Source organism: Neofelis nebulosa, chromosome X, assembly GCF_028018385.1.
Source record: "Neofelis nebulosa isolate mNeoNeb1 chromosome X, mNeoNeb1.pri, whole genome shotgun sequence".
In the NCBI taxonomy this organism is placed as follows: Eukaryota; Metazoa; Chordata; class Mammalia; order Carnivora; family Felidae; genus Neofelis; species Neofelis nebulosa.
The window spans coordinates 11,386,512-11,413,760 of NC_080800.1; the positions used below are offsets into that span (position 1 = coordinate 11,386,512).

General features: G+C 43.1%; 1 protein-coding gene across 3 annotated transcripts in view; it reads left to right on the plus strand.

The window, feature by feature from the left end:
* GLRA2 (glycine receptor alpha 2) overlaps nt 1-27,249 on the plus strand; it is a 172,502-nt gene that overhangs the window by 143,702 nt on the left and 1,551 nt on the right. The gene's annotated exons all lie outside the window — the stretch shown is intronic.

Sequence of the window (27,249 nt, forward strand, 5' to 3'; positions counted from 1 at the left end):
GTTGCGGATTTCACCTCCTAAGATGGCCTCAGCTGCCAACATTCAAATGGAGGCACTGTAATTTACCAGTCCTGTGACCTTGGCAGGTTACTTAAACACAAAAACTTCTCTGTGGCTCAGTTTTCTCATCTGTAAAATAGAGTTAATAGTGTTCACCTCATAGGACTGTGGTGAGAATAAAGGGGGTTCCCGCGAGTAAAGCTCATAAAATAAAAACGCTGGCACGTGGTAAATTCTATGTTTAGTGATCATTCTGATAGCCACTTTCTCCACCACGACGTACCAGACTCTGGGTCATAAAGTTTTTGTTCAATTTACTGGGCAACATGTTCTACAGATCAAAATCCAGCATCTTCAAGTAGCCACAATAGGCTGCCTACATTTTCCGTCCCCCAATTTCATCCCTCTTGTCTTTCTTCCACAACGGAAAGTTCGATTGTACAGCAGATGTGATCTCCGTACAGCTATTTTTATAATCAGAGTATTGAAATAATGAGTTAGTGCTTCTTCTAACAAGAGAAGTGGAAAGAATTAGGAGCAAGCTGAATTCTTCCATTTTATCTCAAACTGATACAGGTTGTAGCTAAACTCCCTCCTAAGTGCAAGGGCACTTTTTCCAAAGGTAGAGAACCCATTAAGAACCTTCTAACCAGGGTGCCTGGGTGGTTAAGTTGACTAAGCATCCAACTCTTGATTTCGGCTCAGGTCATGATCTCAGGTAATGATCTCCTGGTAAGTGAGTTTCTTCTGAGCAACCCCCCCACCTCAAAATAAACTTAAAAAAAAAAAAAGCCTTCTAACCCAGTAAGAATGTAAATGAGAGTTTGAAAGGCCACTATTGAAATGCAGATATTTATACCACTAAACCTAATCAAATACACAAATCTAAGCAAAGGAGTCCGCTGACCTATATAAGTAGAATAGGATCCACCTTTGAGAATCTTGCTCAAGGTCTGCCATCTTTTTCTCTTCCCCTCCAAAGGCTGAGTAGTGGTTCTCAGCCTGAGCAATTTTGCCCCCCAAGAGGCAGTAGAGGCCAGGATGCTGTTAAACATCCTTACAGTGTACAAGATAGCCCCCCCACACCAGAAAATGAAAAATTATCTAGCCCCGAATGTTGATAGTGCCATGGTAGAGGAAACCCTGGTTTAGAACATTGCTAAGACTCGTTTCGTATCGAGAAGTATATCCTAATTTTTTGTTTCTTATTTGCAAGGGAGACACGGTTTACATACATCTGCCCACTCAGTCAGGGGAGTACTTTCGGTTCTGCTAACCTCAGAGTCCATTCCTCCATGGTTCGTATGTAGGCAGGGCTCACTGGGCGATGGCCGATGCTTTCCCTTACATTAGAAAAAGGCAAATTCTATCCAGCAGCCTACCATTGAAATTTTGATTTATTCAAATACCCCACGGAGTATGAAAGAAAACACCATCTGATTGGCTACATTAAAACATAAATCACATGGATCCACACAGCCTATGATGCTATGCACGGCTTCATACAGGAAGTGAGACAGGGCCCTTATCTGGGAAATATTAGGTTCACACCCTGAATATCCAAATTCTGGGCGATGAAGATGCTTGCATGTGGGCAGGAAAAAATTAAGTTCTTTATCACACCTATTTAGAGAATGCTCAGTGGTGTGAACAGTCACGATGAAAGCTTATTTTTGAGATTACCGGACCAACAGGCACACACAATGATGTTGAGTGTTAGGGAGCGCAGTAGGTGTTAAAGAGACCAACAATTTCAACCATTCTAGAAAGAATCTACGAGGAACTCGTAAACTGGCTCAGTTGCTAAAACCGTGAGTAGGCATAAAAGAATCCTCACCACTTGGACCAGCGATAGACACAGGGATTGAGACTAACCAGTAACCAACACACTCGCCCGCCTGCAGACGGAACCGAGTAGTTCGCAGACTGCCGCTGGAGTGTGGGCTACCTGCTGATCTGCTCTAGATCAGTCCCGCTTGAACTCTGGTTTGCGTGAGGATCCCCTGCCGGCCTAGGTAAAACAGAGGCTCCTGGAAGCCAGCCCCAAGCTGGACTGAGCCGGTCAGAGCTTGGGACATTTCTAACACGGCGTTCAGTAATGAAGATGCTGGGATCACTTCACACCCTTGTTACTAGTGTGTCCATAGTCATGTCAAAGACACTAACCCCAGTGATTCCCTGTTGAAAAACTAGCCCTTAAAAGATTGACAGGAAATATTTCATGAAGACATTTTAGCCTGGAAATCCCTACAGGTCTCCCTTTTCCTTGTCCTTGAGAAGGAAACTCCAGGGTCTTAGCTTTTGGCTTTTTTTCTTTTTCTTTCAAGAATACAGGGGAGCAGTACATGTGCTCTTTTGTCCTTTAGCATTTGCCCCGATATTGTGCCACGTGTTTGTACAAGGTGTTTAAAGAGGATTTTGTAGATCATTAATTAAGGTAACAACTGCTTCCTTAGCAAGCAGGATGTTGAAGAGGTTGTAACTGCTTCCCCAGGGAGCTAGAACGCGCGTTCGTTCTTTGTCTTAAAGGTTGAGGAGTTTAGATGAAGCTTTAACAGGCCTGTGTGGATTCGGAGTTCGGACTTAATTGTGAAAGCCAGCAAGAATAAATAAATGTCACGGTAGTTTGCAATTCCCATACACCACCAGGCTAGAGAGCTGGTACTTGTCAGGGACACAGAGGCCTGAAATGTTTTTGAGGTGTTTTTCTTCCAAGCTTGTTCCATTTTGCTAGGTATTATGACAGACTTATTTTAAGGCTTACAATATGGAATTCTCCTTTGCAAGATGCAAAAAGTGATGTGCAGAAGCAGCCTTACAAATGAAATGCCTATCTTTTTAGTATCTCCAATTCTTTTTTTCCATCTCAGACTATTTACCGTTATCTCCATTTTCTTTACGTTCCTTCCTACTATGTCCTGTTTCTCTGTCTTGGATTTTCTTCGTCATTTTCTTTCCCTCACGCTCAACGTCATCTCTTCAGACTATCTCATTTTATTCATTCATTCACTCACTCGGTGTAAACGTGTCACACGCCTACTACAAGCCATCCACAGAGTCCAGCAGATTCTGCCCTGGGGATGCTCACAGCCCAGGGAGAGCTAGACTGATAAGCAGACACACCTTCCGTGTACATATGACAGGTATTGTGATAGAGGCCAGAGGACTGCTATGGGAACACACTGGGGGTGGCTCTGTGGTAAACACTGTCAGTGCTCCACCCATTTTTCCCATGGCACTCCTGCTTTCTATATACAATGATGGCTTCCTACTATAAGCTCCACTCTACCATGGCGTGGAGAAGACGGGTCTTTGGCCCCAGAAGCATGCTCATCTTCTGCAGGGCATGCTGGAAATACTGAGACCTTACTCCAGGAACAACTCTGTGCCAACAACAGTTGGGGGCTGGAGATAAATATCCCACTTTCCTTGTCCCTCTGAGGTATGTTCTATACTGGCTCCCAGTGGGATTGAGCCCATCACCCACACTCTAACCTGATTACCAATGCCCCTTAAATTGATATGGTTTCTTTCCCTGCCTCACTTTCCCACTCCCTACTGGTGCCTCTTGAGATCACCTCCCAAATATACTACATGCACTCAAATCCTGGTCTCAGGGCCTTCTAGAAAAAGCCAGCTAAGACAAGCACCAAACCAACGCCTGTGCTCCCTCAGAGATAAGTAACAAGACAAGAGCCTAGAGAGCTGAGCAGGTCCTAGGCAAGGAAAGACTGCACCATGCTAAGAAGGCTGGGCTTCCTCCTCAAGGCAATGGGGAGACAAAAATATGGCTCCTGTGAAGGTCCAAGAGGGGGTAGCAACGGCTATATAACATAAAAAGGAGATGAGTAAGAATGAAAGGACACTTTATATATAAATGAAAATGTGACCAATACAGGAGTTACCACTTTTTTTTTTTTGCAATAAAAGTTACCTCAGGTCTGTAAACATCAATTATACTTTATATTTCTAGAATCATCAAACTTAGCTGCAGCTCCAGTTTTGCAGATGGACCCTTTTGAGAGATTTGCTACACAAAATTTTAAAAGAGAATTCAATGTTAAAATGAGAAGAAAAACTTGTATCGGCTAGTCTCCTTTTTTTTGTTTGTTTATTTTTTGAGAGAGAGAGGAGGAGGGAGGGAGCACGCATATGTGAAGAGGAGGGGCAGAGGGAAAGAGACAATCCCAAGCAGGCTCCATGCCCAGAGAGGAGCCCAAATGGGGGCTCAGTCTCACAACTGTGAGATCATGATGTGAGCTGAAATCAAGAGTCAGATGCTTAGCCAACCAAGCCACCCAGGTGCCCCAACTAGTCTCCCTTTTGCCTTGTCTGTGTTTTGTTGGCTAGGATGGACAGACCCGCAGACAAATGGTTTCAATACAGAATGCTATGTGCTACAGGCAAGGTTCAAGTGCAAGATTCGGTGAGGACCAAGGATACAGCAGGTCCTCCACTTCGTAGTACCTGGGAAGTGACCGCTCGTTTGGGTCCTGATGTAGGAGTAGGAGTTGGACAGGTGAAAAGGGGCTAAAGAGGATGTTCCAGCTGAGGGAACAGTTATGCGAAGGTCATCATAAAGAGACGGACCCAGCAGAATGCTGGGGACATGGGGCCTGTGAGAGAGGAAGACTTCAGCTGCTCCGGACGTGGGAACCACCAAAAGGTTTTACAGATGCAGTAATCAGATTGGGCTGTAGAAATCGCACTCCCCATAAAAGCATCAGATCGGAACGAGGCACAAGATCAGGAAAATATTTACTTTGGCATTTCTATTTAAACATGCTTTTAACTGTATAATTAGTCCACACCTACCTGAAAGCCCCTCCCTAGATGCATAGATTATGAATACACAGGAGTTAATCCTTTTGTAATTTTGCTGGAATTACTTTTCCAAATCTAGGATACATACTATAACCTTAGCAAACCTCTCCTTCAACAAGTATAAATATGGAAAGGTCTTTGTGGTTTGAATTATTTGCATTAAGAAATGCTTCTCATTGTTGCTGTCTTATCACCACAAACTTAGTGGCTTAAACCAAGACAAACTTAGGATCTACAATTCTGGAGGTCACAAGTCCAGTATGGGCCTCACTGGGCAAAAGCAGAAGGTATTGGCAAAGCTGCATTGCTTCTGGAGGCTTGTGCGGGGTTTTGCGATCTGGAAGGCAATCAAGGAAAAAGACATGGCCGCGCGAGGAAGTACCACACGACAAGGTGTATGGGCTGAGCTCGGCGGGGTGGCATCGGGGCGGGGGAAAGTCACTTACCGCATGAGATGGTCCGGTGGCTTATAGCAAGGAGCTGTCACCTAGAAGGGAAGAGGGCAAAGGGACTCCCAAGGGAGAGATGGCTTATCAGTATAGGTGATGTCATTCAGCAGCGCTCGGAAGTGTCCTTGTCAGAGAGCTTCAAAAGGCAGCGGCAGCTGAGGGTCTTAAAATCACAAGGCTCTATGTTATCACTGGTCAGCAGATGCTGAACATGGTTTCATGAGTTATGCAAAGCAGGCAGGCTTTAGGTGGCTAAAAATCTGCTTGTATGGGCCACTTTAAAGGGTTGCCTGGGTGGCTCAGTCAGTTAAGCATCCAACTTCGGCTCAGGTCATGATCCCACATACGGCAGGTTTGAGCCCCGCGTCGGGCTCTGTACCGTCAGCTCAGAGCCTGAAGTCTGCTTCAGATTCTGTGTGTCCCTCTCTCTCTGCCCCTCCCCAGCTCATGCTCTGTCTCTCTCTCTCAAAAATAAATATTAAAAAATTTTTTTTAAGTTATTCAATGTGTAACATGTGAGATGTCAGCAGGCTTTTGAGCTAACAGGTCCCAGCTCTCAGTGAAGAAATAAACAACCCAGGGGCCAATACATCGTGGCCCACTTTGTCTCAATTATATAACACAGTTCTAGGGAAGAATCAGATTCTTGCCTTTTCCAACTTCTAAAGGCCACCCACGTTCCTTGACTTACAACCCCCTTTCTTCAAAGCTAACAATGTTGTCTCTTTCTAACCTTTCCTCCACACTCCCATCTCCCTCTGACCACAGCTGAGAAAGGTCCGCCACTTTTAAGAGCCATGTGATTAGATTAAGTTCACCTGGATAACCTAGGGCTTTCCCTCCATGTCTAATGCCTTCACTTAATCACACCTGCAAACTCCCTCTGTCCTCTAACATATTTCCAGTTCCAGGGATGGAGACATAGACATCTTTGGTAGCCATCATTCTGACCACCACACAGAGCAATGGTTTCCCAGGACTGTCTGAGCGTGTCCGCAGGCCACTCTGGTATATTCCATCCATGCTCGAGGCAGTTTGGAAGTGCCAGGAGGTGAATGCCCCAGGAGTGGCGCTGAACCAGTGAGAGCTGGGGCTTGGTGGCTCAATACCGAGCCTCCTCACTCCTTGGTAGGTTCAAGTCTGAGTCACTCAGAGGTTTGAACTCATTTGCCAACAGTAATGTGCTGAAGATTCACTCGGCCTTCCTTGGCTTTCCTCGTTTCTGTGTCCCGCTTCCCTCCTCCCTCACCTCACTTCGGGTACCACCTCGCAAATAAACTGCTTGCCCACAAATCCTTGTGTCAGTGTTGTATTGGATATTGGAGGCCACAAAAGCAAAGTACGGTGCAGTGCCTTTTGGGCCAGGAGCCCGGCGACAATTACAGTCTCCTTTAACTGCACCCTCTGTCTCCTCACCAACTGCCAAACAGACCCTAGAATACATTTTGTGCCCAAGGTGTGGAAACAGAGGGCTAGGGATCTAGAAGGAGCAGCGAATGGCATCCCTGAAACCAGAAGAGTAGTTTCTCCAAATTACAGAAAAACAGTTGCATTGCATCTGTCGTCCTTGGCAGTTGGCATTGAGATAATATTTGGTGCTACTGGGTTTTCCAAGTAACCTGACAGGTGTCATAATACAATTCTCTCTCTTTGTGTCCCCGAAATGAAGCCTGTGCCTTCAGCTCTACTGTTATCTCACAAAGGCTGTGATGGCAGGGATCCTCGTATCCAGCTCTTAGTTGCTGTGAAATCCTCCTTGGGGATGCAAGCCAAAGGTACCTCGCCATCACTGGGCTCTTGTAAGGAGATCAAACAGAACGAGAGAGAAGTCTGGTGCTTACCTAATCACAGTTTTGTCTTCCATCAATTATTATTCTTATTTGTAACAAGCTCATTTGGGGACAAAACACCGAAGCTGGAGTTCTTTCCCACCTGACTGAAGAATGATCAGAAGCAGGTGTGGCCACTTAGAAAACAAATGCTCCGGCCTCTGTGCAGAAGCGGGCATACGGAAATCAGTCTCGTTTTCGCTGTCTGCGCCCTGCACCGCTGGACAAACCCTACACTTCGTTTATTCAACAGATATTTTTTAGACTGCTTGCTTTGTACAGAGTTCTGTTGTAGATCAGGGGAAGTGAGGAGATGAAAACTGCCTGAAACCTGTTTCCGTGCAGCTTTCGAGATCCATAGGAAGAAAAATGAAGTGCAAATTTGTTCTACTATGGGGCGGAGAATGCGAAGAACCATACTAGAGTTCCAGTTGGAGCGGTGGCAATCCCTAGGAAGGGAAACACTTCCAGGTGACGAGCAGGGGCTAATCTCCAGGAGGACCTGGCGTCCAAGGCACTTCATTGCGTCTTGGAATGTTAACCGTCAATTATTCTAACCTCATCTGGTTATTGCCAGATAAATAAAACAGAATGAACTGATTAAACGGGCAATGAAAATTCTGCTCTATGAGGTGGCAATCAAGGCTCCCGGGAACACGGCCTCGGCCTCCCTTGGCGATCTTGCCCCAGGGGACACTTGGCAATGTCCGCAGGCATTCTTGGGTCTTCACGACTTGGGGGCGGGGAGGCGGGAGATTGTGTGAGCTCCTGGCGGTGAGTGGGTAGAGGCCGCCGATGCTGCTAAACGTCCTACAGGGTACAGGACACGGCACCCACAGCAAACAATGATCCGGCACAAATGGCAACAGTATCAAGGCTGTGAAACCCTGATCAAAGGGACAGAGACACGCTGTACTCACAGAGGACTGTGGTTTTCAGAGAGAGCGAGAAAAAAAAAAAAGTTAAGCTTCAGGACTGCAATGCGGTTATGAACAATGCTATCACTCCCGTCAGGAGTAATTAGGCTAGCATAACCCAAAAGATTATACAGCCAGAGAAACCTTTCAATTAGGAATTTCCTCTTTAGTAAGTTAGCTCTTTATGTAAGCTTCTTTTATGTACACCAGATAGTAAAAAACAGATGCAAGATATGGTTCTTTGCACTGGGAAGAGGGGTATGAGTTTTTGGAGGCATATAACTTAATTGCTTCTGAAGATGCTGACGTGGGTGTGAACACTAGAAGGTTAAGTTACCAAATGTTCCCACTTGATTTCACTCTGCTGCTGGATGTATTCAAGAGCAACAAAAGTCACACCAGAAATGAGCCCTCCTATTTTCTAGAGACAAGGTAATCCACTGGAGCAAACTTCACAAGCCTGGCCAGACATGATCGTCACCCGGGAGCTTTTTAAGCTCTCCAGGCCCAGACCAGTTAAGTTAGTGCCTTTGGGGAGTGGAAAACAAATGAATCCATCTTGATTTTTTAAAGACTTCTCAGGTGATTTCAATGTGCAGCCAGGTTTGAGAACCAGTGCTCTAGAGCTTTGCTTTTTAGGGTGTCACCCACTGACCACCAGCACCAGCGTCCCCTGGAGCTTGTTAGAGACGCAGACTCTTGGGCTCTACCTGAGACCTACCAGAATCAGAATCTGCATCATAACAGGATCCCCGGGATTGGAGGGGGGGTGGCCAACAGCACACTGAAACTTGAGAAGTGCTGCTCTAGAACATACTGCAAATAGTCAATTTGAAACATGTACACATATTGCGGGGGACCGGGGTGGCTCAGTCAGTTGAGTGTCCGACTTCGGCTCAGGTCATGATCTTGCAGTTCCTGAGTTTGAGCCCTGTGTCGGGCTCACTGCTATCAGCCTGTCAGCGCAGAGTTTGCTTCAGATCCTCTGTCTCCCTCTTCCTGCCCCCCAAAATATACAGATATTTTAATACATACAATCTAAAACAAGGCACACTATGAAGGCATGGGACAGTGCCCCAAAGCTCTAAATAAAACTAATTTTCACTTGATGAGAAATGTTAAATTCATCACTATGGCTGCTTAGGTTTTTCAGAAAATCTTATCTATTTTAATTATGAAAGATCGTAATCATATAGAATAATCACATGTTGTGCTTTTTTTTACATGCGTGTCTTCTTAAGAGTAGCACTAGCTGTCCAGTGGCCTGAGATTATCATTCTGGTATTGGGAACCAAAAAAGAACCCCACACAACACCTTTTCCTATAACTGAAAAGGTGCCCTCTCAGCTCTATGTTCATATACACAAGGAGGAGACAAGATGAAATGCCATCCAATAGAATCCATGCCAAGCTAAAGAGTTTCACCTTAGTTAACAACACTGACCTGTGCTCACACATATCGTGGTAAAACAGTTGTTCTAAATAGTCATATGACTTTATTCCAGGAAGCACAAAATGCTTCAAATTAAAGTAGTCTGGCGGTGATATTTTCGTAGAGAGTTTAGGAGACTTGTTAAAAGTTGGACAGCCAACTCCTGGCTGCCAGACCCTAGATGTCGTAATTCATCATTGAATCGTCAAATGCTCTTTCACACTTCCTGTCTTTTAGGACAGATTGATAAAAGGGACAAAAAAAACTTGTAAAAATCCCTGTCATAAAGCCAGCTTTCTTCATCCTAGCCAAATATCCTGTCAACATGTTTCATTAGAGCACCCTTTTCTGGAATAATTCTGCCATGTGAATTTCTGTCCTCTTAAAATATATATATATATATATATATATATATATATATATATATATATGCCTTTTTTGCTTCAAATCATACAGAGAAAGAGGTGAGAGAGAAGCGGGTGTAGTGAAATGAGCTGCTGTCAGGAGTCCTGCTGGCTGAATTCAGATCCTGGCTGGTACTATATTTGCTGTGTGATTTGGAGTGAGCCATGGTCAAATCACTCTGGGTCTTAGTTTCCTCGTCCGTAAAAAGGGTCTAATAAAGCCCTTTGTCATGGAATTACTATTAGAAGTAAACAAGAGTATGCATGTAAACGACAGTGCCTTGCATACAGCCAGCAGTCACCAAATATTTCCTTTCTCTTCCCTTCACCTGTTTTCTTTAAAAAAAAAAAAAAAAAAAAAAACCCTCAGGAAGGGGCGCCTGGGTGGCTCCGTCGGTTAAGTGTCCAACTTCGGCTCAGGTCATGATCTCGTGGTCTGTGAGTTCGAGCCCCGCATCGGGCTCTGTGCTGACAGCTCAGAGCCTGGAGCCTGCTTCAGATTCTGTGTCTCCTCTCTCTGCTCCTTCCCATTCTCATGCTCTGTCTCTCAATAATAAATAAACATTAAAAAAAATAAAAACCCTCAGGAAAATGTCATCAGAAATCTAAACATCAGGAGCTGTTCATTATTCATCTTTTAATCCAATGAGCCTGTCACGTTGTCCCGTAGATAGTACGTTACACACTGTAAACTTAGATACCTATGTCTTCTTAAGAATCCAGGCCACTGGCCTCTAACTTCTAGCCCAACTCACAAATCTGTGGGAAAAGGGACAGACAGCTACCTGGAATAGAATGAGCTCTTTATGTAAACTTATCTTCTCCTTTTCATGGAAAATGTCCTCTGACTCTTTAAAATGATCCTATGTATTATTTTGATTAATTGCCTACTGTTTAGTGCACAAAAGACTCACAACTGTATTATTAAAAGCCAACTTCGGGGCGCCTGAGTGGCTCAGTCGGTTGAGCGTCCGACTTCGGCTCAGGTCATGATCTCACAGCTCGTGAGTTCGAGCCCCGTGTCGGGGTCTGTGCTGACAGCTCAGAGCCTGGAGCCTGCTTCAGATTCTGTGTCTCCCTCTCTCTCTGTCCCTCCCCCGCTCCTGCTCTGTCTCTCTCCTTCAAAAATAAATAAACATTAAAAAAAAATTAAAAAGCCAACCTAATAAAAGCAAGCATTTAGGAGAGAATACAAAAAAAAACGTGTGGCTACTGCTAAACAGGTGAAAAAGCAGGAGGAAAGAGCCTCCTGCAGAGAGCTAGAATTGGAGCTAAGGATGGAAGTTTGAACTGTAATTCAGCAGGCAGACAAAAGTCAAAGAAAACCACTGGACAGAAAGAAGAGGACATGGAAAGGCCCAGAGATGTGGAAAAGCTTGGGCCACTGAGGGAACAGAGAGTTTCCCAAGTACAGGATATGGAATGAGAAATGATGGAAAGTGAAAGTCGAGGGGCATCTGGGTGGCTCAGACCGTTAAGCGTCTGACTTCAGCTCAGGTCATGATCTCGTGGTTCCTGAGTTTGAGCCCCGCGCGGGGGGGCAGGGGATGGGGGGCTGACAGTGCAGAGCCTGCTTCAAATCCTCTGTCTCCCTCCCTCTCTGCCCCTGCCCTCTCAAGAATAAATAAACATTAAAAAAGAAACAGAAAACGAAACTCGAACTCCATCGGGGCCTGATTATAAAGGGCCTGGCAATCTCTGCCAACAGGGTCTGCATCTCTATCCTGGAGGAAAGCAACTTGGATAAGCACACAAGTGAATTCAGAAACCTTGAACACTGGATCTCATGCCTCATAACAGAGGGGTTCTTCTCCCAAGAAGCTCCGAGAGGCTCCCGAAGACCTGAAGCATTACTGCTACCTTATTGCAAAAATCAACCAAAAGCCGGGTACACATAGAGCCTAGGACTCAGCAGGAAGTCTCAGGGCCAAGCACAACACCTGCTACATAGCAGGCCACCTCTCAGATTTCCTGTGAAGTCCCAGCACCTTCTTAAGCATGACGGATTATGGCTGCAATGAGTTTCAACGGAACAGCTGACTCTTTGTCAAGACTCTCCTAGGTATTTACTTAGAAGTCTCTCTCTTAGATTTCCCCATGCCTACCACAGGCCTATCATATGTTAGACGCTCAGTAAATATTTGACGAATGAGAACTGACAGTGAAGAAGCCAATTAAGACCATTAAACGCAGTACTTTTCAAACCGTGGGGTATGATGGACTTGTGGGTCGTGAAGCCAGTTCAGTAGCTCAACAGCAGCTTTTTTGAAAAATAAACACTGGGAGAAAATTATCGGCATGCATCCCGTTTTGGGAAAGCAAATACGACTTTGTGAAACTTTGGTTTCCGTTAGATAAACTAACGTGTGTGGGAGTCTCTGGTGTGTGCGTATCCCGGATGTCATTGGAAAATATGTGTCCTACTTTGGGTCATGGCAATAAGGTGTTTCCAGCCTGTCTCAGGCCAAGCGGACAAGTTCACCAGAACTTCTGTGGTGCAAACCTTCACAGATACACCGAGGAATCCGTCACAGGCCCAGCAGCTGGGGTCTGATGGCAGGGACAGGAGGTGGCCCTTGCACTAACTACCGCACCGCACCCAAACTCCCAGAGCCCCCTGTGCCTGCCTTACCAGCCCACACCTACGCCCTACCTGAGGACTGGGATGCCCATGACCCTGTGGGCTCATCATGCGGTAACCTGTGCCTGCAGCTTGAGAGCTGAGTCCTCCTCAGTTGGGTGTGACATCTGCCTTAGAAGGAGGCCCAAGCTGAGGGGAGAAAAGGTGCCTACCCAGAACTTAAGTCTATTTTCCATGAAAATATATCTTCTTATAACCACACAAGGTTTACTCTTTGCCTTTGATTAGGACTTTTGTACTGACATCTTTGAAAAGGAAAGGGACAAGGACGCAGATTCGACATAGCTTCAACCACTTTATTAACTGGAAACTCAACTGGTTAACAATTAGATCAACAGAGAGCGATATTATTTTCAAATTGGGCCCAATCTCTGTCTTCTGTGTTTGTTGCAATCAATCTTCCCTCCGGGCCTACAGACAAGTTTCTGTCTGAAATCTTAAATCTGGTAACCATAGTAATGAAGCAGAGGGAAGGGGAGATCATGGAGATACACTACAGATACTCCAAGGGGGGGGGCACCTCATTTTACCTATTATTTTCCATTTTTCTTTCTTCTATTTTTTTTTTTTTTGTAAGAGTTGCTTGCCAGAAGCTAGAGTCAAAGTGCTAGTGAGCAAACAGTTGCAGGGAAGGGAGAAGAGAGCTAGGGCAGAGATGATCTGCAAAACTAAATAATAATCCAGAATAATGGAGCAGAGATTGTGTTTCTGGTTCACTTCCCTGCTTTGCATGTCCTTGGGAGAAGCGCCACGCAAGTGCCTCCTGACGGTTTACGGTGCTCACATGCTTTGGGAACTGCTAATTTTACAATAGAACCTACGGTCCATATTCATTTGAGAAGACCCAGCTTACCGGGATCATTCAAATTCAGAAGGGAATCATGACTGGCCAGAGAAAGCAGGTTTATAGTTTTGCAGAAAATAGGTCTGTTCTGCAGCTGTGGAAAATGAAGTGCTGTCCCACCGAGGTGTCTTTCCTCAGGCTAGGCCTCACTGCCCCTCTGTCAAAAGCGCCTAATGCTTCTCCAGGTCACACCTGGGTGATTTCATCATGACGTCTCTTCAAAGTTGAGAGGAAGGGATCAAGGGCAAGACCAAACATAGAACCAATCCTATTGATTGAGCTCTCAGCTCTGGAGTTTTACTTAGCTCCCTGCAGCGACAACCAGCTCACCAAACCTTGACGCCCAATAGCACTGACTCCTCTCCCTCTGAGCTCCTTTCAGCAGAAATTGAGCACAGGGTGGGAAGAGAAGAAGGAAAGAGGTGGCTACTTGGAAGGCTGATATTACTGCTTGCAGCCTCTAGGCGGTCAAAAGGGAATAAAGGTAGGACTCCAGGAACATGGTGTGTTGACCTCCAAAAATACATCCATTCAGTGCCTAATTCTTTATGTAATGTGAGGTTATACGTTACTATTTGGGAGCTTATTTTATATTCTGTTTTACATACGCTATATTAGAATCTTCAAAATTCTAATTTTGAATTAGAAGGGGCTTGCTGCTTAAATGAAACCCTCAGAAATAATAAAATAAAATATTTTGCAAGTCAAAGATAACTGAAAGAGAAAATACACCCGAAACAAACCGTTCCTGTGGGGTTGATTATAATAGAGAAGCGTTTCTCAAAATGGATCAGAATGACTAGAAACTTCCGGGAGATCAAGGACGGTCATAGCAGGGCACAGCCTATTGAATATATCTTAACTGCACATGGGTCAGCATCTTCAATGTGTCTTCCTCTTCTAGGCTTCTTATAAGCCTCAGCAATTTTCATACACGATCACAGACTACCACAGTTAGTACGTACATAAATGGTCACCTAGTTGCTTAACCCACACGTTACCTCTATACCCAACATCTCCAACAAATGATTAAACACTTGAATACCTTTAGCAACAAGGAAGTCACTACCTTCCAAGTTGTTGTGCTCCACGTTCAGTCACACAGTTGTTGAAAGTGAGTTTTAACTTCCTTCCACAAATGAGTTGAATTCTGTCCCCTGTAATGTCAACCAATTGTCTCTAATTAGCAATCTTGGAGCTATTAACATAAGCCAGACTCATCTGTTTCTAAGGTCAGCCTCTCTCTGTTCCTTCTATGGTTCCTCAAGTGGTGTGCTTTCAGGGACATCAGCGCCTTGCACCTTACCCTGCCCTCAAGGCTATCCTGTTTGTATGTCTTACCCCTTTTCCTATCCAAGGACCCAAGGACAACAGTCCATAAGCTGGGATATCAATGAAATTCTCTCTTTCTTTTTTTTTTAATGTTTATTTATTTTTTGAGACAGGGAGAGACAGAGCATGAACGGGGGAGGGTCAGAGAGAGAGGGAGACACAGAATCTGAAACAGCCTCCAGGCTCTGAGCGGTCAGCACAGAGCCCGAAGCGGGGCTCGAACTCACGGACCGCGAGATCATGACCTGAGCCGAAGTCGGACGCTTAACCGACTGAGCCACCCAGGTGTCCCTGAAATTCTCTCTTTCAAGAATTTGAATGAAGAGTACTCTGATTAGATGATAGTAAGGACTTGAGTTGACAAGGTTCCCACAGGGTTGAGGCTGGGTTGGCCCAGCTGAAACATGCATCAGTAATGGAAGCTGAAAAGAGAAAAGCAGAAATGGGAGAGAATAGCCATGCGAGTTTGGGAATAATCGCATTTCCTGACTTGCTCACTGGAGTTCCTGGGCTGGGGAGCCCTGCTCACACCATCGTCAATATCCTCATCATGACTCTCATCTATTGAATAGTTTTGTATACCAGGCACTGCTATAAGCCCTTAACGTGCACTATCACACTGAATCCTTTCTAAAACCCTGTAAGGAAGATGTCATTATTTCTCTTTTACTGCAGAGGAGACTGAGGCATGTAGAGGACTGAGTGACTTACCCAGCTCCCACACTGGTTAGAGGCAGAGCCAAAATTTGAAATCAGGAGTTCTGGATCCAGAAGTCAGGCTTCTTACCTTTACGGGGCACTGCTTCCCTGTCCTTGGAGATTCATGAGATTTTCTTACAATATTTTGTATAGTAATTTCTTAAAGAAATTCCCCATTTATTTAAGCAACTGCGAAGCAGGTTTCTGTCTTTTTTAACAAATCCTCCCCGATTAAAATACAGGAAGATTAAAAGATACTAACTCCTGGCCAAATGGCACAGACAGGTGCCTTTGAGCTGCTCTGTAGTTGCACTAGAAAGTAGGCTCAGTTAACAAAATGAGGCTGCCTTTACATCAATCGCTTTTCTGTAACATATCTGTAATACTCTTATGTATCTTCCAGAGGCAGTGCGTTTCAAGGTGCTATTAGACAAACAATGCCATCTAACTTCCCTTTAGTTATTCCAGCCTAACATTACCCCTTCCACAGTATGCTATTGGTCTGTACATTCCTTTACCACAGCAGATATCACATTATATTGGAAACATTTGTGTGTATCAGTGTTTCCCAACCTGGGCACTACGGAAATCTGAAGCTAGATAATTCATGCTTTGCTGTGGGGGAGTGTCCTGTGCATTGTAGGATGTTCAGCAGTATCCTGGCCTCTACCCTCTAGATGCCAATAGCATCGTCTCCCCCATTATGACAACTAAAAAATGTCTCCAGACATTGCCCATATCCCCTAGTGGGTGGAATCACTCTTGGTTGAGAACCACTGGTCCACATGTTCTAACACTCCCCCACCCCAAACAATCCCACACTGACTTCAAGGGCAGGACTCGGTCTCTTTTATCCTTACTTCTTTTCAGTGTTTGGTGCATCATAATGCTTAATAAATCTTAATTGAATAAAACTATAGTAACTTGCATTCAAATGCTGTTTTGTACTTATAAGCCTGGAGTCCCTGTATATCTGTATCTGGATTTGGTCAGGAAAACAGAGACACTAATACACTACCAGAACAAGGGGTTTAATATAGATATTAGGGTTTATATGAATATGAGAGTAACTACAGGAATGAAGGTCTAGAAGGCTATAGCCAGAAAAAAAGGACTTGAACCTGAAGCTCTGGGTCGAAAAGAAGGTATTCACAGGGAAATCTGAGAAGCCACCATATCCAGCCTGGAAAGTGAGATCATAAAATGCGGGCCCACAGAAACATCTGTTATTCCACAATGTCTAACAAAGCAGCCTCATCCGACATCCTCAGACTTCCAAAAATAATAGCCTCTGCCTCCCTTCCACTTTTGAAATTTCTCAGATTCCTCTCACGGAGAAACCTTAACCTGGAGCCAATCAAGAAGGGAATTCTGGGAAGTGTAGTTTTCACCAGCTTTAGGCAGGCTCTTGTACAGGAATAGCAGTGGCAGGTAAAAAAAGATAATCCCATAGAGTAATCGCTTTTTGACACTAAGTGTATATATGGAGAGAAAGGGGGAAAGAGAGAGAGAGAGAGAGAGGACAGGAGGGAGGGAGAGAGGGACTGGAGCACATAAACGGTCTGGAGAATTTGGCAGAGTCACAATCATCCAAGTGAGAAAGCAAGTAAATGCTTGATGTGATTTTGTGGCTGCTGCTGTTCTTGTTTTTCGTTTGGCAGAGGGCTCGTCCTCTGATCACCCGTCCCTTTCAGGCTGTGCTCTGTAGACAGTTTCAATGTTCACTTTGTTTGCACCCTGAACAGATGGCAAACTATGTTAATAATCGAACAGCTCATACTCCAGATGGAGGATGTTCCCCTTCATGCTTCTTAGATTTTTGGGTGTCTTCTGAGCATTCTAGCTAGACCAGAATTGACAGAGACTACGAGGAAAGAATTTCCAGACACAAGGCACGGCCTTGCTCTTGAGGAATCGAAACATCACCAGCATGTTATCGATTTCTGAACCACTCTCTAGGACTACAGCTGACATTAAGTAAAAATATTTCTGCTTTATAGATATTGACCCAAAAATCAAACAATTACTTTTAAATAATGGACTTCCAGTCCATTAAAAGTATGGTGCTGTAGGTGAGGTGTGGTCCAAAGTAGAGTGAAGTATGTATTGCACTTTAGAAAATTAGATTCAAAATATACATCGAAAAGACGTATACTTCAGAGACTGTATGGTCCATGGAGTCTCAACCTTTTCACAGAAAAGGTCTGCTCACACCTGGGCTAGAAGACGAGCAGCAGGAGTTAAGGTCTGAGAGGTAACGGGGACATTGCAAGGACTTGTCTTTTACTGAGTGAGGTGAGACCCACTGGAGAGTTTTGAACTGATGAAGATCTGACTTGACTCACATTTTCACAGGATCCCTCTAGTTGCTGCACTGAGAATAGATATTATTGTTGGGAGAGAGGGTCTGGAAGCCAGGGGACCAAGAAGAAGACTATTAAAATAATTCTGGTGGGAACAGTTCTGATGAGCCACCATTGGGTGGCTCAGACCAGAATGTAGCATTGGGGGGAGTAAAAGGTGACTACATTCTGGTTTGGAGATTGGGCTGACTGGGCTTGCTGGGTGTGTTGCATAGCCCCCTGCAGGTGCAAGGGAGGCTAGAAAATGCAGTCTCCCCATGTGCGCTTGTGTGGCCGGCTAAAACAGGGTCTCTTAAGTTGGGGTGATTTTGCAGTGTGTGGCGATGTCCAGGGACATTTTTTCATTGTCACAACTTGGAAGGGAGGGTGCTACTTGCATCTCGTGGGTAGCAGCCAGGGCTGCTGCTAAATATCCTAAAATACACAACACAGCTCCCTACCACAAGTAATTACCTGGTCTTAAGTGTCAATAGTGCTGCAGTTAAAAAGTCCTGAGGTAAAGAGGATCCACCACTGGAAATCTTAGAAAAATGGGTTTTTGTGGATAACTGGGAGTCTTAGCCCAATGCCATCCCTGGGTCCCAACCCCTGGCAAGGCATTTGTAGGCTGTGGCAACATCAGTTCTGGAATCCCAGTTCATAGCACAGCTGAGTTCCGTTTGTCCTCCTTGCCCACTATTTCTCCATTGTTACTGGAGGTGAGCTTTGTCCTGAATAAGAGGCCCAGGGGGCTTTTGTTTTCATATGGAGACTTGTAAACCAAGTCATGTGACCGAAGCAATGAAGGAGACTTTGTGTAATGGTGGCTAAGTGATACACAGGACCACAGTGCAGGTGGTGATTTAAGAGATCTGTGAAAAAAATGTTCCATTAATTAGAATTTCATAAGATAAAACCAATGTTTGGTGAGGACAACAGAGCTACAGGAATTTCATTCTCTTCACCAACCCAAATGGATGGCATGTCAGTTCAAATACCCTTAATATTATGCAAATACTTCTTAGTCTTTTGCTATGGGAAATAACTGATAAGGTCTAATTTATTTGATGAAATATTTGCATATATCTAATATATACTGTCTTTTCATTTGCCTAGCATTATTATTTTGACTTCCAAATAGATGGATAAATGAAAAATGTTTCTTTGTATTTTGGCATGTTTGTCTATGCCATTTATTTTCTTTGCAAATAAGTATACAGTTTTTGCTAAGATTGTTCATGAGTTTGATCTAAATTTATGTATTTTCACACTATCTGGGCTGCTCACTAGTTTAATGGTGGGCCAAAAAAATGGACAGTGTTTCAAATATAGACCACAAATACCTCTGTTTTATTTATTTATTTATTTATTTATTTGAGAAGGAGAAAGCACAAGGGGCAGAGGGGGAGAGAGAGAGAGAGAGAGAGAGAGAGAGAGAGAGAGAGAGAGAGAGAGAGAATCTTAAGAATCTGAAGCTCCACGCTCAGCCTGGAGCCCAACACGGGGCTTGATCCCACGACCCTGGGATCATGACCTGAGCCAAAATCAAGAGTCGGCCACAAGGCTATCGAGTCTGTAGTGAGAGGGATAGGGATGAAAGTTCTTTGAGGAATATCAACCCAGAGGCTGCAGAAAGGACTGCGACTGGCAAAGAGAGGGAGATCAACTAAGAGACGATCACTAGCCCCTTCTCTCCCCCGGGGAACATATCCTTTCTGAACCTTTACTCAGAATCAAGAGGATCACCGCAAGCACAGTTACTGAATAACTGTCACAGGACTAGCACTGTACCGGGGGATGGGGTTACAGAGGTGACTTTGCATACTCTCAGGAGTTCACCCTCTGGTGACTGAAGACAATAGTGGAAATCAGCTATCAAAATCCAGAGTTCCTGACTACCTATTCTTTAACATAATTGGGAAGAAAAAATTTTTAAATAATAAAAAGGAAAATTGGAAATGTATTCTAAAAAGCAATAGGTAGCTAAACAGTCTTTTCCAGATTAGGGCAATCATAGATGATTTACACATTGCCTTGTATATGTCAGCTACATTACCATGGATACCCTCACCAATTCTGGAGACTTGAGGCACATCTGACCACCAATAAATCTTTGTATGTATCTCAAGCATATGTATTATATTATTCTCTATACCCCCCGCAAAAAAACCCAAAAAACAAACAAACAAACAAAAAAAACAAACCAAGGTCTTATTGATCTTTTGGTTCCCATGGTTCTCAAAATAAAGCCCCAAACAGGCAGTGTGGTTTGCAAGGCCCTACATGACCCAGCCCCTGGTCACTTGTGACACCTTGTGTCACTCCACTTTGCCCCTGCATTCCAGGAGCCTTCCTACTCCCTCTCCATTGCAGCAAACCCTCCCATGTGAGACATCTCTCAACTCTGCCTTCACGTCTTTAATGCCTTTGATTTTTCAAGTCTCTAACAAAATGTCACTTTCTCAGGGAATTCTTCTCCTATCTGCCAGATTAGGTCAGGTCCCCCATTAATAAGCTCGCATAGTACCCTGTACCTATCCTTCAGAGCCCATATCATAGTTTCTAATTATGTATTCCTGTGATTATTTTATTTACATTTGTCTACATCAAGATTGTGAGCTCCTTGAAGAAAAGAATTTGATCTGTTTTGCTTACCACTGGGTCCCTCGCAAATGACACAGTGCCTGGCATCTCCTTAGGCATTTTCTGTCTGACTACTCAATCTAAAACATCCTCTCTGCCACTCATCTCTCCTAAGTCTCTTACCTTGATTGTTTTTCTTCAAAACATCCATCATATATCCGTGTGTGTGTGTGTGTGTGTGTGTGTGTGTGTGTGTGTGTCTGGGAATATCTTGTATGTGTGTATACATATATGTATATATGTATATGTGGGAGAATGTGTTTGTGGGTGTGCATACATCATTTCTTTCCTTGTTACTGCCTGTTTTCCCCAATAGAATGTAAACTCCAAAAAACCCGAAACTTCACTTTCTTGTTTACTGCTCTAGCCCCACCACATACCCAGCACATAATAGGTCCTCAATGAATATTTGTTGGAAATACAAATTCACGAATGGCAAGTGCTCAAAAAATGAATACCAGAAGGTTCCTTGTGCAAAAATTAATATAGCAATATGATGCACTGAAAAGAGATGCTCCAATGATAAGTTTTCTTCTGGAAAAACTGCTATGGACTGTCTGCCAGAAGGACACTTTGATAGTTTTCATTCATTTTACCACAACTCATTAATCAACAAAGGGTCATATTTGGTTTACTTTACTTTAAATTTGTTGTTCTGCCAAGTTCAGTCAGAGTCTTCATCCATAATCTTAAATGAAGCTATTTGGGGTTTGATAGGGAAAAATTCATAAAACTCAAAGACTTCCAGAGTCTTTGGAATCAGACAGTTAGGGGATCAGAACGACTTGGATTTGAACCTCAGCTTCAACATTAGTGATATAATTTGGGGAAGTCACATGACTTTCCCCAGTCTCGGTTTCTCCTGAAAGCATGTGATTTCCATGGTCAGTTTGGTGATAGGACTGACTGTGGTTTTAAGTGCTTAGTACATAGTTATAATCAATAAATTATACTTATTTATTATTCGTATTGATCCCCAAGTCCCTGTGACACAAAGGAGGAAATTGAGGCTGCAAGACTTGAGAATTTCTCAAGGCCATCCCTGCCACCCAAGTCCAGGTAATAGAAATCAGCAGGCCTTACAGCTAAATATTATCCAACCTTCATTTGCTCAGGGGACTTTTTTGGTGAACACCTGCTGGGTTTTGGACTCACAGTGTTTTCTAAGGAGGGCCAGAGACTCCATTATGTCCCCGTATTGATCGAGGCTTACTACATACAGCCTTCAGTTCCAGCTGAGCCCTTTCCTGTTCCAACAGAAGAGAGCCTCAGTCCAATCAAAGAATCTGGGTGAGAAATGTGATGGAAAGAACTTTCCCCTACACCAGTTTTTAGGAATCCTTTTCTTTCCTCCTTTCTAGGGTATAAGAGAAAAATTGGAACCATGAGCTCCACTAAAATCTTTCATTTTATAAATGCCATGTCCTTTAATTATATCAAAATCATTCGCTTCTGACGAACAATTCGCTACATTGCAATTCTGGTGAGCTTTAGGTCCAATTTCACATCTAGACAGGAGGTATTACAGACACAGAAATGAGTAAACTTTACAGTAAGTAAAAGTGAGGCCTGAATTAAATAAAATAATAAATCTCAAATGAGTTGCATGGTGCCATGGCAGTGCTTCATGCGGCAGGACAGGACTTAAGGAGATTTTCTAGGAGTGGGATATAGAAATTGAACATATTGAAGCTTGGGATGATTCATTTTCTGTGGGAATTTAATCAGTGCATAACCAAAGAGAGTGAGCTAGAAATATTTACTGTTCAAAGTTACTGAAGATGGTGGGTCAGCAGCAATACTTAACTAATCGGTTTCCCGGCTAATTAGAAGAAGTGGAGACTGAGTAAGATTCTTTCCTTACTGGGAAGATCTGATTCTCCCTGTGAATGTGTTCAACTGAGCTGTGCCTACAGATTGCTCTTTATTTTAGCGTCAGCTTATCCCTGACTCAAGCTCATCTCCTTCTTACCCTCATATAGGAATCCTGCCATATTACCATAACATTTTATGCTGAACCTGTTATAAAGGCAATTAGTCATTCATTACAACACAGAAACTCAAATTGTTGCAATTATGTTTTCTGAATCAAAACCATACCGTTTGATGTGGAGAATTTAAGGTTCTGTATTTAAAATGCGTCGGATGAGTCATAACGGTGAATAAGAAGACCCTTAAACTAGCATTCGTATCTCCTGCATATGAAAAATTAAATGGATAACTCCTACCTACGACAAATTTATTTTTTGCGATGGAGGATTTTAAAGAATGGATTTAATTAGCTGTAACTATGCTCACAAGCATACTTGGAAGTACTGCTGAATGAATGAGGAAAGTATTTTTAAGAGCAGAAAAAAACCCTCTTAAAATTCCCTTTTGTTCATTACACAACAAATGTTTATTAAGCACCCACGGTTTGTTGGGTACCGGACAACATAATGAGAACCCAAGCTGGCATCATTCTACTCTAGCTCTGGTCTTTCATCGGATGAGTTCATCTCTTCAGCTGTCCATTCACAGTATGTGAGGCAAGACTATAGAAACTAAATGAATGAGTCAGTCTGAAAAGAAACATGGATGTGGGTATTTAGGTTTCCTTTTGTTCTGCGTGCTAAAGCAGTTTACTAGCTAACCACCTTTCCTGTTGCTTCAGGGATCCAGGAATTTAAAAAGAATCTTATCTCACATAGGCAGTGAACTATATGCTTAATCGTGAGTTTCTAAATGTTTATAGAGGTGAGGACAGCAATTTGCAAGATTCTACAGATATGGAAAGGAAAAACAGCACAGTAAATTTAGGCAGATAAGGGGAAATGTACTTTGAGGAATAGTTTCCATTATGAAAAGTAATTTTAGACTTAATAATATAGAATAGTTTCCGCATTTTAGAGCTGGACCTTAGAGCTCATCGAGGCCACTGGTTTCCAACCTTCTGCATCAGGGTCACTGGATTTTAAATCGCCCTAGAGATTCTAATTCATTTGATCTGGAAGGAGTTAGGAGGCGAGGCAGGCATGCATATACTTATAAAAGTTCCCCAACGGTCAAAGCTGAGGCCCATAAATCTAGTCCAGCCTTGATATTTTTGGTATGAGATCCCTGAGGCCTTTAAAAAATAAAGAGCTTGCTTAAGATCAACAGCAGCTTACAACCCTTGGAGCCTGAGCTAGAACCCAAATAGCCAAATTCCTAGTCTGTATCTCTCTTTACTAAACCAACTGACACAGTTTCTACTTCTCTCACTCAGTAGTTGAGATCTAATTACCAGTTGGTAATAGAAAGTCAAGACTGCCTATAACCCATGTGACTCCTAAGTCCCCTCCCTCTAATGACCTGTGTGCTTCCTTTCTTGCTAAGGACTGAATAAGTCTTCTGATAGCACTGCAATGCTTAATATATCTATTTATTCCATATTTAAAAATACCTTTTTAAATACTTCATTTAGAACTTCATTCTTTATTTTTTTTTATGTTTATTTATTTGTTTTGAGGGGAGGGGCAGGGAGAAAGGAAGAGAGAGAATCCCAAGCAGGCTCTGCACTAAGAGCGGGAACTCTATCCCACAAACTGTGAGATCGCGACCTGAGCCAAAATCAAGAGTTAGACGCTCAACCGACTGAGCCACCCAGGCGCCTCTACCATTCACATTTTTTTTTTTTAACGTTTTTTATTTATTTTTGGGACAGAGAGAGACAGAGCATGAACGGGGGAGGGGCAGAGAGAGAGGGAGACACAGAATCGGAAACAGGCTCCAGGCTCTGAGCCATCAGCCCAGAGCCTGACGCGGGGCTCGAACTCACGGACCGCGAGATCGTGACCTGGCTGAAGTCGGACGCTTAACCGACTGCGCCACCCAGGCGCCCCTCTACCATTCACATTTTAAGGCAAAGAAAACAGATTCAATATTTGAATCTGAGTCCAATTAAAGTCTTCATTATTGAGCTTATATAGATAGCTGGGCACATGAAAGTACTCTAATGTCAGGCTCAGTTTTCTTAGCCAGTTACTTTATATGATAACGCCTTGAGGTTGAACACTTCCAGTGGGTTCTGAAAGTTCCATGCAAGTAGGGCTCTTATCCAACTTCATCAACTGTTTCTGAGTGCCTAGCAAAATGCCCGCCATAGACTCAACACTCAATAATTCATTGTTGCATGAGAAATTCTTTAATACATTTTGTTAAGAAATAAGAGTATCTTGAACCAACTTGTATAGGACAATCCCATATAAATAAAAGTACTGAGATGATTTTATAAAGGTAGTTTTACAGTTACTTTATTCTAAGAGCTCTAGTCTGATTTTCCTGATAAAAATTTGTCCTTGCTGTACCACTTGAATTACAGTTGGGCTCTCATTCATATCATGTTAAAAGTACTTCACTCAGGGGCCGTCTGAGTAGCTCAGTCGGTTAAGCATCTGACTCTTGGTTTCAGTTCAGGTCATGATCTCACGGTTTGTGAGTTCAAGCCCCATGTAGGGCTCTGCACTGACAGTGTGGAGCCTGCTTGGGATTCTCTCCTTCCTTCCTCTCCTTCCTTCTCTCTCTCTGTCTCTCTCTCAAAATAAATAAATAAACATTCAGTATATCTTTTATATGTGGCTTAAGACACAACTGATGTGCAATAAAAACTCATGAAATAAAATTAATACCAAGTTCTCTTGTGTTTTGGGAAACATAACCATTGTTATTATCTGGCAAAATAAAAAGTGCAGTGCCTTTGGTGATTCCCAGGGGTTGTACAGCATTGTGGAAGGCAGTGAACTAGTTTCCAAAGAAGATTCAATCGATGGTTATTTAGAACTAAACTTTTATTAAGTAGGTCATTTCAGTTCCACTCTTTCGACTCCACCATTTTGACCCAACCACACACCAAGATTCCACATGTTTGACTCTACTAAGGCTATCTGCACTTTACCCTGAGGTTATACTTTTTCAGTCTTTTATCTAATTCACGTTGAAATAATCAACACAAAATACCACTGACATCTGCTAAAATGACCCGTGTTTAAATATGGTAGAGATAACTAACAAAAGAATCAATGATAAAAATTCACACTAGAAAACAAGTGTTGGTGAGGATATGGAGAAAAGGGAACCCTCAGGCACTGTTGGTGGGAATGCAAACTGGTGTAGCCGCTCTAGAAAACAGTATGGAAGTTCCTCAAAAAGTTAAAAATAGAACTATCCTATAATCCAGCAATCACACTACGATGTACCCAAAGAATACAAAAACACTAATTCTTAGGGATACATTCACCTCTATATTTATGGCAGCATTATTTACAATAGCTAAATTATGGAAGCAGCCCAAGTGTCCATCGATTGATGAATGCATAAAGAAGATGTTGTGTACACACACACACAATGGAGTATTACTCAGCCATAAAAAAGAACGAAAGCTTGCCATTTGCAATGACATGGATGGAGCTAGAAAGTACAATGCTAAGTGAAAAAGTCAGTCAGAGAAAGACAAATACCATATAATTTCACTCATATGTGGAATTTAAGAAACAAAACAAATGAGCAAAGGGAAGACAGAGAGAGAGAATCAGATCAAGAAACAGACTCTTAACTGTAGAGAACAAACTGATGGTTCCCAGAGGAGGTATGAGGGGGATAGGTGAAATAGGTGATACAGATTAAGGAGTACACTTATCGTGATGAGCAATGAATAATGTATAGAATTGCTGAATCACTGTATTGCACACCTGAAACTAATATTGTATACTAACAATATTAGAAAATAAAACAATTTTAAAAATTGGATCACCTAAAAAAAATCGACACCAGAAAAATCAGTCATGGTCAAAATATTCAACACCACATAGTGGATGTTTAATCTCTGATATATAACTGAGATCAATTAGAAGACCAGAGGGGAAACAGGTATGCATATAAGGGATTAATATTAGATCTAATATTAACCTTAGAGCCAATGTTAATGGAAGGAACTAGGCTGTGAATGGGCCACAAAACTAGAAGTTCCTAGCTTAGGGCCAGGTACAGAGCAGGGATTCAGTAAATGATTTTTTGAATGAGTGAATGAAGCGTGAATGAGTAAATGAACAAATGGTGCTCTACATGGAGTATAAAATTGGGATTTGGAGACTTGGCTTTAAAATAGTTCATTCAGGGGGCGCCTGGGTGGCTCAGTCAGTTAAGCGGCCGACTTCGGCTCAGGTCATGATCTCACGGTCTGTGAGTTAGAGCCCCGCGTCGGGCTCTGTGCTGACAGCTCAGAGCCTGGAGCCTGTTTCAGATTCTGTGTCTCCCTCTCTCTGACCCTCCCCTGTTCATGCTCTGTCTCTCCCTGTCTCAAAAAATAAATAAACGTTAAAAAAATTAAAAAAAAAAATAGTTCAGGGGCGCCTGGGTGGCTCAGTCGGTTAAGTGTCCAACTTCGGCTCAGGACATGATCTCACTGTTTGTGAGTTCGAGCCCCGTGTTGGACTCTGTGCTGACGGCTCAGAGCCTGGAGCCTGCTTCGGATTCTGTGTCTCCCTCTCTCTCTGCCCCTCCCCCACTTGTGTTCTGTCCCTCTCTGTCTCTCAAAAATGAATAAATGTAAAAAAAAATTTTAAATAGTTCATTCAAAGTTATGGATTAATAAACCAGATTTGGGGAAAGTCAGTGCTGAATATAGTGTGTTTCTGTTTGTTAATTAATTAAAATGACCACAAAGTCATGATTCTTACTCTTAATCTCTCAGCCTGAAATTTAATGAACTGTATCTGTTCCATGAATAATTGAGTTGAACTTGAAAGAGAATTCCACATTCCCAAAGCCTCCCACACTACCAGTTAACTGTGATTTATCCTTTTACTTCTGAAGAATTTTAAGCATCTTCCATCTGATTTGACTGACAACCAATCTGTGCTTCCTCTGTCTTTATT